Genomic DNA, 11,817 nt, shown 5'->3' with positions numbered 1-11,817 from the left:
TTGTATTTATATTTTAAAAAAAAATACCTGCATGTAATTACAGCTGTAATTCATTTCTGTAATTACATTTATAATTACACCATTGACCCTTCTCTTACACCTTAATACACCCTCAAACCTGATCATACCATAAAACCAGAGGTCTGTCACAAAGTTAGTTTCAGATGCTACCCAGGGGTGCATTTCCTGTACAACGACGTAACTCGCTGCTTCACCATAGTACGATACATCGTTGAAGAAATCAACTAGTCACAACTGTTTCCTGAAACTGTATTGTTGCAAACTTGTCGTTCAGCCACATTTGTTAATGATATCATGCAGGTGGTGGAGTAATTACTTCTTTAAATGAATCTGTTTGAGATTGAATTAATGCTAGATTTTCTGCTAAAAATTGCGGACATGACATTTGAGGACTAATTCTCATTTTTCTCAGTTATTTTGCTTTATTTCCAGATTCAATCATTGGCTCGTTCTTACATACCAGAGCACGTACGCACATGCATACTCTTAAAAAACATTGCTTAAAATCTCTTGACAAATTAAAATATGTAAATGACATTTGTATATATTCTAAATAAAATATATACATTGTACTTAATGACAACTTGCTTATTTTGCTCAAGATAATGATTTATTATGTCCACATATCATAAAAACAAGAAACTATGCTTTTAACCACAGCTCGAGAGCTGTCGTTCCTACCACGTAAGTTTGTGATGCAATTTGCAAACGTTTGTTTGAACTATGGTTTTGGGAAACACCAAATCATTGAACTATGTTATGAACTTGCGATGTTAGTTGGCTAACGATGCTTTTGGGAAATGCACCCCAGGTAAGTTTGAGATTATTTTGAGCAAATTCTGTTTCTTCAGGCTCAAGAAAGTGGATCTTTGCCATGGTAACAGAGCAGAGCAGGTACTCCAGAGCAGGTTTTATTCTGGGTTAGAGATTGCAAACCAAAACTGGACCAATCAGCTGTGAGCAAAATGACATCTATCTGATGCAATAAAGCCCTGTATCTCTTGCTATATCTTATAGTGAAAGTATTTTAGAGACAAAATTGCCTGTCTTTTGCTGCTACTTATTTATTATATTTATATGAATTATAATGGTTTAGAATTCATATAATATATTCATGTTATGCAAATTTACAATTAATAAATATATAAATATAAATACAAGATTTAATGTATAAAGCTTTTTAAATGACTAAGCTTACGTGTTTTCTTTTGAGCTCTTTGTAAACCTATATAAATGATCTAATATATTGTCAGATAATGTCTCCCATGCTGCCTTCTCAAACTTTTAGTCCAACAGCAGTGTTTAATTCCTGCCTTGTAAATGTGAAAAATTTAAATAAATTTTTCATATCGATCTCTTAATCTTCAGCAGAAAAGTGAATGCTCTCCATGTTTATGTGATTGGTTTATGTGATTGGTTATTCACAGCACGTCACACTTTCAGGTGACATGCTCCGGAGTTAATCACAAACTGTGGATTTTGTTTGTTAACAGAGAATGTTTATATCTAGCATTGTGAGCATGCTAAACATTGTTGGATTTGTATGGTTTTGTCAACTCTAAACAAACTCTGAAACTCAGAGTTTGTTCAGCTAGCTTTATGCAACAGGCCACTATCCCTACCCATACCCATATCCATATCCCACCTTAACAGCAAGAGTGTTTTGCAATACAGTAAGTACATTGTAGCTAAACCTTTTTGTTAATGTAAGTACATAGCAGTTAAAGACACCTAATATAAAGTGTGACTAAATTTTGTTGAAGAACCCAACTAAAGATGCTTTATGATAGTGCTTTATGACACAGGAATGCAGGTAACAGGTGTTTATTGAACAACCAGAAGAACAAACAGCAGTGCAGGTGATTGAACGGAGAATATGCAGGTGACTGATATGGATAACTGAATGATACTGTCCTTTTCCTTTGCAGAGGTTGCGGGCTGGTGACTGACTGGAGCAGAGAAGACACAGGAGAACTCACACGAGACGAGGAACAATGAAGTAGATTGGGAGTACGCTGGAGACAGGTAAGTAGCTTGAAGGAGTCCTTGAGGTGAGAATGAAGGTAAGTCTAGATGGTAACGAGACCGGACGATGACTGTGTGAGTGAGTGTGTCTTTTATGCTGCTGGTGATTGCTGTGCTGATGAGGTGCAGGTGTGCGTGATCAGTATTCCGGTGAAGGAGTGCGCTGTGATTGGGTGACGGTGGAGCCCCCCACCCAACCCCCCCAGTGGTCGACAGCTGGTACATCCGACTGTTCCCCTGACCAGGGGAACAATGGGGGTTGGTACCCGAGTACACACTGGAAGGGGGTGAGTCTGGTGGTGGGTTGCCGCAGGGAGTTCTGTCCGAGGAGTTCGTACTCGGTCCAACCCAAGAACTGGTTCCAAGAGTCCTGGTGGCCGTGACAGAAGGTACGGAGGAAGCGACCAATCTCCTGGATCTTCTGCTCCGTCTGCCTGTTCGACTGTGGGTGGTATCCAAATGAGAGGCTTACGGTCACACCCAGGAGTGAGAAGAAGGCTTTCCATATCCTGGAGATGAATTCCGAAACCTCTATCCGATACAATGTCCTCAGGAATCCCGTAATATCTGAAGATATGGTTGAACATGAGTTCAGCAGTCTCCATGGCTGTGGGCAATCCCTTTAAAGGAATCAGATGACAAGATTTAGAGAATCTGTCAATAATCACCAAAATACAGGTACAGTTATCAGAAGCAGGGAGGTCGGTGATGAAGTTTACTCCTAGGTGTGACCAGGGTCTGTTGGGAACGGGCAGAGGATGGAGTTTACCAGAGGGAAGATGCTGAGGGCTCTTAGAGATGGCACATTCCTTACATCCTTGCACGTACCTTCTGACGTCAGCTGCCATGTTTGGCCACCAGAGGAGCTCTTTCAGCTGCGAGAGGGTTTCATTGACCCCAGGGTGGCCAGTGCCTAGTGACGTGTGGGATGAGTGGATGAGAGGAGTGCGTTGTGTTCGGAAGATGTATAGCAAACCTGGCGGGCAACCCGGCGGAGTGTTGGTGGAAGCATTGTTTATTTGGACCAGATGGAGGGCATGTTTCTTTGGACCAGATGATGGGATTTACGAAGAGCTTTTCAGGCAGGATGGGTTCAGATTTTTCAGCATTTTCTTCAGGACTGTAGAGACAGGATAAGGCGTCCGCCTTAACACTCTGAGGTCTGAGGGTATCGCCGGCGATACCACCGTGGTTTTTTTCTTATCAGTGTGAAAGAGACTCAAAATACTCCGTCAATGTTGCACATACAATTAAGAGTTATATACACCATTTTAATCTGTGGAATATCTTCTTTCATTTGTGTACACTCAGAGTAAAAACAAAATGTTGTGCTTTTTGTAAAATAAAGAAAACTAACATGATGCGTGATCTCTCGTCTCCCTCTGAACGAAGTCCAATCTGATAGTTCTCAGAAAATGAACTGTAACTTAGTGAATACTAATGACAATAAAATTACACTTATGTCTAAAAAAACGTTAAGATGTTAGGTTTTAAACATATAAGTCAAATCGAAAACAAACCTTCTGTGTTTATGTAATCTGTATGAAAAGAGAGCCATGTCAGAAGTCTGTGATTCAGCTCATTATCCACTAATGTGGCCACGCCCACGGAGCGAGCGCTATTCAGACGCAAATTCAGTCAATACATGCATACATCGTCTCAATCGTGTATTTATTGTCTTCAAAAGTGTTTTGAGATAGCCATATTTAGCGATCTCTTGCCTCTGTTAGTTCCTTGATTGTCACATGATATGCCTCTTCTTTTTCTGAGGCATTTGTGGACAAAAGGGGCAGAGCGCCCTCCAGCTCAAGTATGAATTAAAAACACAGCATCCAGCACTCATAATGATGACAATAAATATAGAATAATAAATATTACTCCTCTGTATAGAAAATTGATATAAACATATGAGAATCCATCAATATTTCTCCAAATGTGTATGCTTTTAAGCATATTAAGAAATTATGGTCAATATAAGATTTTAAGAGTCAAAATGTGAAGCTTGAGTCTTAGATCTTTTTAATGATGTATAGTTTGTCAACTGCACATCAACATTTAGGCTCTATAATATAACAAATATAGTAGCCTATATGAAATGTCCTAGAGGTAGGAATGTTCAGACGCTTTGCATCACAGAAATACATTATATTTTAAAGTATATTAAAATAGAAAACCATTATTTGGTTAGAGACTTGAGACTTCTTTTAAAAACATTATAATGGCAATGTGTGGTCAATCTTTTGACTGGTAGTATAATTTAACATAGGCCTATACAAAATTTTCTTCATATCATGTGCAATAATACGTGCATGCATGAGATCACAAAAATCATGTTTTTTTTTTTGTCCTGAGTGGACTTTAATCCTGTTATCAGCATGATCACAGAGGGTTTTTTCACAGCCTACCTGACTGAAAGGCCTCATTAATATGCAAGTCATTTCAGGTCATTATTATTCAATTCTTTTGTCTTCTCAGGTGAAAATCACCCATTATACATGAGGATTCACGCCTCCATGCATACCGTGTTTCTTGATCAAAAGTGTCTTAGAAAATTTAAATCTCTCTATTGTTTTATATGAAGGAGTAGGAAGGATAATTTTTACTTCATTCTGAAGCAAAAACTCTAGTCTACAACCTCCAATACCCAGAATCCTTGTGAACACAGTTTTAATATATTTTTTTGGCCTTATTTCAATGACTTAAGTTTTTTGTTTTTTCAATAACCACGCATAAACGTTATTCCTTCAAAAACACAAACATGTACATACATGTTCCTCACATATTATTGTAGCCTAGTTTGTGCTGAATACAGTGTAATGACACATTTGTCATTAATATGTTTATGAACAACTGAAAAAAGCACAAATGTCAGGGCATGTCAAAACTTCTCCAGGGCCCCAAAAATCCTCAGACCCCTGAGGGTTAACATTCTTTGATCTAGGACGAAAGGATATGGTGAAGTTGAAGTGGGTAAAGAACAGCGCCCAACGCGCCTGTCGTTGAGATACTCCAGATTCTTGTGGTCAGTTAGAACCAGGAATGGGTGTTGTGCACCCTCCAGCCAATGCCTCCACTATTCAAGGTCCAGCTTGATGGCGAGAAGCTCCTTGTTGCCGATGTCATAGTTTACATCCGCCGGGTTGAGTTTGCGGGAGAAGAAGGCACATGGATGGAGTCTACTTGGGTTTCCCTGCTGCTGAGACAAAACCGCTCCCACTCCTGTGAAAGTTTGGGGCAGATCAGACATTGTTTGCCTTATTTAAAGCAACTTCCTGTTTCATGGCGAAGCATCAAAATTTGTCAGGCCGCCAGGGACACGCCCTTTGACAAAAATTTGCAATTTCACAATTTAGCGTTGCACAAGCCTTATGATTACACAAACCAAATTTGAAGATGATTGGATTAAAACTGAAGGAGGAGTTGGTTAAAGTACAAGGCCTGAAAATGGCAAAAACTGCACAAAAATCGCACAGGAAATTCAAAATGGCTGACTTCCTGTTGCATTTAGGACTTCACTCCAAGAGACTTTTTTGTAGGTAATGAGATGGTATTTTCGTACATGTACGTCGAACGTAGCCCGAGGCACACACCGTTGAAGTTTTATAGGTGGCGCTATCGAGCCATTTTGCCCCACTAAATTCTGAAACCTATATCAGATTTTTGCCAGTCCTGATGCGTGTGCAAAGTTTCATGAGTTTTCGAGCATGTTTAGGCCTTCAAAAATGCAATTATGTTTGGAAAAGAATAATAATGAATAAAGCTGCAAGCAGCGATGGCGGGCCCAAGCGGTGGCTTCAGGGCAACTGTGCACAGCGGACAATAGGCATTTAAAATGATTCAACATAAAAGGACTAATTCAAAGTCATTTGAATACATTACATTTACTGCAGCAGTTGGTGCCCATATAATCACACACACAGACAGACAGACCCACACACACACACACACACACACACACACACACAGAGAAACAGTGAGGAGGGGGGTAGGACGGAGAGAGAGAGATTCTGGAAAATCCACATTCAAACCAAAATATCTGACGTCCTGTTGGTCGGAGCTAATGACTGTAAATTAGAAAGTTTTCCGGCTTAATAAGAACAATATGTGTACCAAGTTTGGTGACTGTAGGTAAAAATAACCCCCCCACTTTTGTTAAAAGGTGGCACTACTGAGCCCCTTCACCACGCCCATTTCTAAGGATTTGTCCATGATTGTTGGTTGACAATATTGATGTGTGTCGAGTTTCATGCAATTTGAAGCATGTTAAGAGCCTCAAAAACACTCAAGAATGTTATTAAAGTTTGAAATGTTGCCATGGCAACAATATTTAAGATATCACAAATACATTCACAGACTTACATCTGCCATGTTTTGATATTATTGTGATGAAGTTGAAGCAAATCGGATAAAAAGAGGGCGATCTAAAAGCATTTAGAAAGTGACACACTTCTGGCTGCCAGTTGGTGGCGCTATAACTTTGACTCACAATAGTCACATCAATGTGATCAGACTCATACAACGAACACATGGCTGTAGTTTTATAAAAAATCAATCAATGAATGCAGATGTTATAACACATTTCCTGTTTCCCTTTTCTCGCCATAAATTTGTTGCCTCGCCACGGCCAAACCGTTCGAGATATCAAAAATCTGCTCGCAATTTTACGTCCTCAATGTCTTGACTTCATTCTTTCCGAGTTTGGTGGTGATCGGATTAATAGCCTAGGAGGAGTATATCAAAATCCATAGCGTGCGTTTTTCAAACAACCCATAATAGCTGACTTCCTGTTGAGCTGGCATATAACTTAGAGTACGAAAGTTGTTAGGCCCGATGAGGTCTATATGAGTACAGAGTTTCATACAAATACATGTAAGCTTGTTTGATATATGGACCAAGTTTTTGGACACCATTCAAGGGGGCGCTGTCGAGCCCCACTGCCACGCCGGGTCCCATCCTTTGCGGTGTCCTAATGGTCGCAGTGGAGTTTTTGAGCATGTTAAAGCCCCCCAAAAGCCCCGGATGACGGGAAAAAAATAATTCTCCTTAGAAAAACAAAAGGGCCCTAATAATAATCCTGAAGAAAACAGTAGGGCCTTCAGCCTTTGGCTTTGGCCCTAAATATAGCTGCAAGCAGCAATGACGGGCCAAAGCCCGGTGGCACCACCACTCTGGTGGCTTCAGGGCAACTGTGCACGCCGGGCAATGGGCATTGCACTTTGAAATAAGTGCAAAGTTATCTTTTGCAGCTAAAAATTTTCTAAGGCTAAATCCAGTGATAATCTAAGTCAAGTATGTGTTTTAAGGTTTTTAATATATATATTCTAAACCATTAAAAGTGTCACTGACAGCCACCCCCCCCCCACCACACACGCGCACACACACACACACACACACACACACACACACACACACACACACACACACACTTAACGTGACATCACACAAACACAGAGAGAGAAAGAGAGGCAGAGTGAGATTTAAGAACCAGTTAAACATGATTCAATAACATTTTAAACAATAAGAATAAAATCTATATTGACAGAAATTAGTCTTTGATGATCTCTTAATATATACATTGTTATACTTACTTAAAGGCGTTTATAGAAAAGTCATCATTAGCAGTTAAAACTGTTATTTGTCCAGATTAATTTATCTTAAGGTCTTATACGTTATTATTAACTAAATTATTAAACTAATTATATAATACTGCAGAAGATTGAAGATTCGCTTCCGGGTCGAGAACACTGTGTGAGTCTGTGTTGCCGCTTCGCACCTGGACTGTTTGTATGTTTTTGCCAGGGCCGGCGATTGCTATAGGCGAACTAGGTGGTTGCCTAGGGCGACAAATATGTTGGGGGAGCGGGCGCTTGCGCCCTCTAGGGTCTCCTTTATGTTACGTTACGTTAGGCAAGTGCGCAGTTGATGAAGAAAATGAAGCGGTCTAATAAACCCTCCGGTGCACAGGGATGAAAACGGAGAAAGGAAGAAGATAAAAGGAAAACCCAGTATAGAGGTAAATCTTCTCATCTCAGCCATTAAGGTGTTAAATGAAATAAATTTGCTTAGTATTGTGCATCATCACCTTGAATGTTTCATTGCTGTCACTAAGCTATCACTAGCTAGCTAGTTACTTTGCTAGTTTGCTACGTATTACTAACAAACGTAACTTCACTGATAACCTACATGGATGTAAATGTCAAAAGACCAGTATTTCGGATAACGTATGCATGCTAGTTATGAAAGTACAGTTGCTCTCTACTCTACATTCATTATAACTAGCAGGCTCATATACACACAGTAACCATTATGCTGATAGTGGTGTTGACATGGTGTTCACCCTTCTGTACAGTTCCCCTCTAGGAATATACTAAAATATGTTTTTTTTTTTTTTAATTGGCCATGGCCAGATGCACTCAGGCAATATTTGCAGAGGCCGGCACCTGCTGGAGAAAGGACACCTGATCCTTCATGTTCTCCTCTCTCTGAACTTTGTAAGTACAACTAGTACTATTGTTGCTGTTTTTGTTATTGTTATTATTATTAGCAATTATTACTTTTATAATCACATCACATTAATACTACTAATTGTAATCAGTAATATTATTTAGCCTTGTAGCAGCCTAATAGATTAATAATAATAGTAGTGGTGGTAGTAATTGTAATTTATCTACTACAAGTTACATGGTTAGAGATAAAATGTATTTGTACAATGCAACTATTACACGTTACAATTACACGTAATTGTGTAACGAACAGCATGGATGAACTCTGTGTTTAAATACATACAGCTGCAGGAGTAGGGACATCCAGTAGTGGTACTCCAGGGACCAGTGACACACAGGCCAGGAACACACAGCCTGCATCAAGTGAGTCTATTTAATAGTATTTATTCAAGCCACATCCATACTTTAAAGTACAACAGAAAAAGGTTAGCATGTATTAAAAGACAATAGCTTGTTTTTTTAAAGAAGTTCAACCACATTCATCATTTCACTCACTGCTTGTCTGGCTATACAATATGCTTGTATACAGGTGAAGGTGAAGGGACACCCAGGACCACATCAAGCACTCAGGGCACCAGTCAAAGACAGACGACTGAGACCAGGGACACGCAGCCTGAAGGAAGTTAGTCCTTTGAATAACTAATTCAAGCTTACAACCATCTGACAATATGTACTAGAAGATAATGAAAACACATGGAAATCACAATAACATCCCATCCCTATGAATCTAATTTCAACCACAGTTTTAGGGGGGCGCAAAACTCAATCTCGCCTAGGGCAACCAAAGGGCTAGAGCCGGCCTTGGTTTTTGCTACATGTTTCTCCACTGTACTGTTTGGATTATTTTTGTCAGTATTCTGTCTGGATTACTTAATTTCTTGCTGCTGATCTTTGAACTGGACTATTGTCATTATCAAACTCCTGTTGTCTGTGAGCTTGCCGCCGGGCTGCTGTGAGCCTTCTACCCGTTAATGTCTCCACCACGTTCGGCTCTTCTGATGGGTGAGTTACCCCTCTCTCAGTCGGTAGCGCTGTTCGTTTAATCGCTTGCTATCTGGGTGTGTTATCTCCTATTTAGTTTGCTGTTTTTGGTGAAGTGGCGCTCAGGGTCTGGCTAACGTGGTTTTTGCCTATGATTGGCTCGCATTTGATCAGTACTAACACGCCTTGGGCAAAACTTTTTCTTTTTTCTTCTCTTATCTGCCTCATCTTTTTCACTTCCAAAATGGATATTGGATATTTACCATCGCAGCTAAGGGCCTTGAATTGCCACCCGCATCTCGATTCTGTGACATATGAATGCTGCCGGAGTCTAGGGATTCTTGGGTGCCCTCGATACATACACCATTGCATAACCTGATATTGCTGAGTTCATATTGAGGATGTTCCTGGTTCAACATTTTTGTTGATCCTGGAACAACATTCAAATCTACCAATCAGATTTCAGGGACAAGTTTACAGATTATGTCAAGTTTAGGCTTAAAATCATGAATTGGTGCTTCTACATCAGTGTTTTTCATCTATCATTTCCCTCTGATTTTTGGGATAACTTTTGGGTAGGGTTAGGTTTAGGGGTAGGAATGGGGTTAAGGTTAAATTTTCAGACTAGAATGTTGTTCCAGGATCAACAAAATATGTTGACCCAGGAGCGCATCTAACTCAGCAATATCAGGACGTGCTACACCCTTCACGGCGTGTCTTCAGGAGTAACTTTTGCTCTAAGCCTGATACCTTTCTGTGCATCTGGACTAACCATAGATAGTCTTCCATGCCCAGACAAGTACTCGCCGGCAATACTTCACATCGCTCTTTAATTTATTTCATTGATGCCCAGCAACGTACCACTAACTTGAATTTTCTGCATTGTCATTTTGCGCTTCTGAACTGTTGATCTATATCGGAAAAAGCCCCTTATCTCAATGAAATTATCACTGTCAATAAGCTTGACATTTTTCTTCTCACTGAAACATGGCAAGTTCCGGATGATTTTCTACAGTTAAATCTTCTCGCACCTGAAGGATATAAGTATCTGTCCAGACCTCGATTGCATGGTAAAGGGGGTGGTCTCGCTGTCAGTTATCGGGACAATCTTCGACTCACGCAGCTTAATTTTCATGATACCAATGCATTTGAATATATGGTATTGAAGGGTGACTCTCTTATAATTATCTTGCTCTATCATCCTCCTAAAGCCCCGTCCAACTTTTTTTCTGAACTCAGTGAACTGTTAACCCTTGCCTGTTCATTGTCATTTCCCATTCTCCTGCTTGGTGACTTCAATATTCATGTCGATACCATTTGCTCTAACACTAATCAATTAATGTCTGTTTTTGAATGTTTTAATGTGACTCAGCATGTTTTTTTTCCTACCCATTCTCATGGTCATATCCTCGATCTGATATGTACATCAAGGGTTAATAACTGTTCCATCTCTTCTTCTGACACTGGTATCTCTGATCACAAACTTCTTGATTGTAGCTTAAGTCTGCCTATGCATAAGAAATGCCTTAAAACTGTTATTTCAGACCGCAATCTGAAAGCTATTGACACTGCATCATTCTGTAGCTATATTGTTTCTTCAAACCTTTCAGATGTTATTTCTTCTCCCTCAATGATATTATCAAACTATCACTCCATAATTTCTGAACGAACTGCTTTCGCTGAGAGCAATGTATATCCCTGGGAACCTTAATTTGGGAGCAGACGTCCTGTCGAGGCAGGAGCTGAGGCCCGGGAAATGGTGGCTGCACCCCGAGATGGTGCAGCTAATTTGGAGAAAATTTGGTCGGCCAACATGAATCTCTTTGCAACACAAGAGAACTCGCATTGTCCCTTTTAGTTCTCCCTTTCTCATCCAGCTCCTATGGGGCTGGACGCTATGGTACAGTAGTGGCCGAGGCTTCGGCTGTACTCATTTCCCCTGATTGCTCTGATCCCGGGATTTCTAGAGAGAGTTCACCAGGAGAGGGCTCATCTGCTTTTGGTGGCCCCACTCTGGCCGGTCCGAGTTTGGTTTTTGACCTGGTGGCCCTTCTCGACGGCCCTCCGTGGAAAATTCCCATCAGGAGCGATCTTCTAACACAGGTCTGGGGCTCAATATTTCACCCTTGGCCGGAGATGTGGAAACTGTGGGTCTGGCCCCTGAGGGGGACCAGTTCCTGAATGCAGGTCTCTCTACTGAGGTAGTAGAGACCATATTGAACTCTAGAGCTCCCTCCACGAGGAAACTTTATGCTCCTAAATGGAGAGTATTCACTGTATGGTGAAG

At 40.4% G+C, this 11,817-nt stretch overlaps 1 long non-coding RNA gene across 1 annotated transcript; it reads left to right on the top strand.

The window, feature by feature from the left end:
• Nucleotides 1-7,473: 7,473 nt before the first annotated feature.
• LOC125243254 lies at nt 7,474-10,002 on the top strand. Its single transcript, XR_007179001.1, has 4 exons — nt 7,474-8,059; nt 8,454-8,537; nt 8,835-8,912; nt 9,079-10,002. It is a non-coding gene; the product is annotated as an uncharacterized LOC125243254 (long non-coding RNA).
• The last annotated feature ends 1,815 nt before the right edge of the window (nt 10,003-11,817 follow it).

This window comes from Megalobrama amblycephala, linkage group LG13, assembly GCF_018812025.1.
Source record: "Megalobrama amblycephala isolate DHTTF-2021 linkage group LG13, ASM1881202v1, whole genome shotgun sequence".
Classification (NCBI taxonomy): domain Eukaryota; kingdom Metazoa; phylum Chordata; class Actinopteri; order Cypriniformes; family Xenocyprididae; genus Megalobrama; species Megalobrama amblycephala.
Note: the sequence above shows the minus strand (reverse complement) of the source record. Positions and strands in the feature narration are given on the sequence as shown.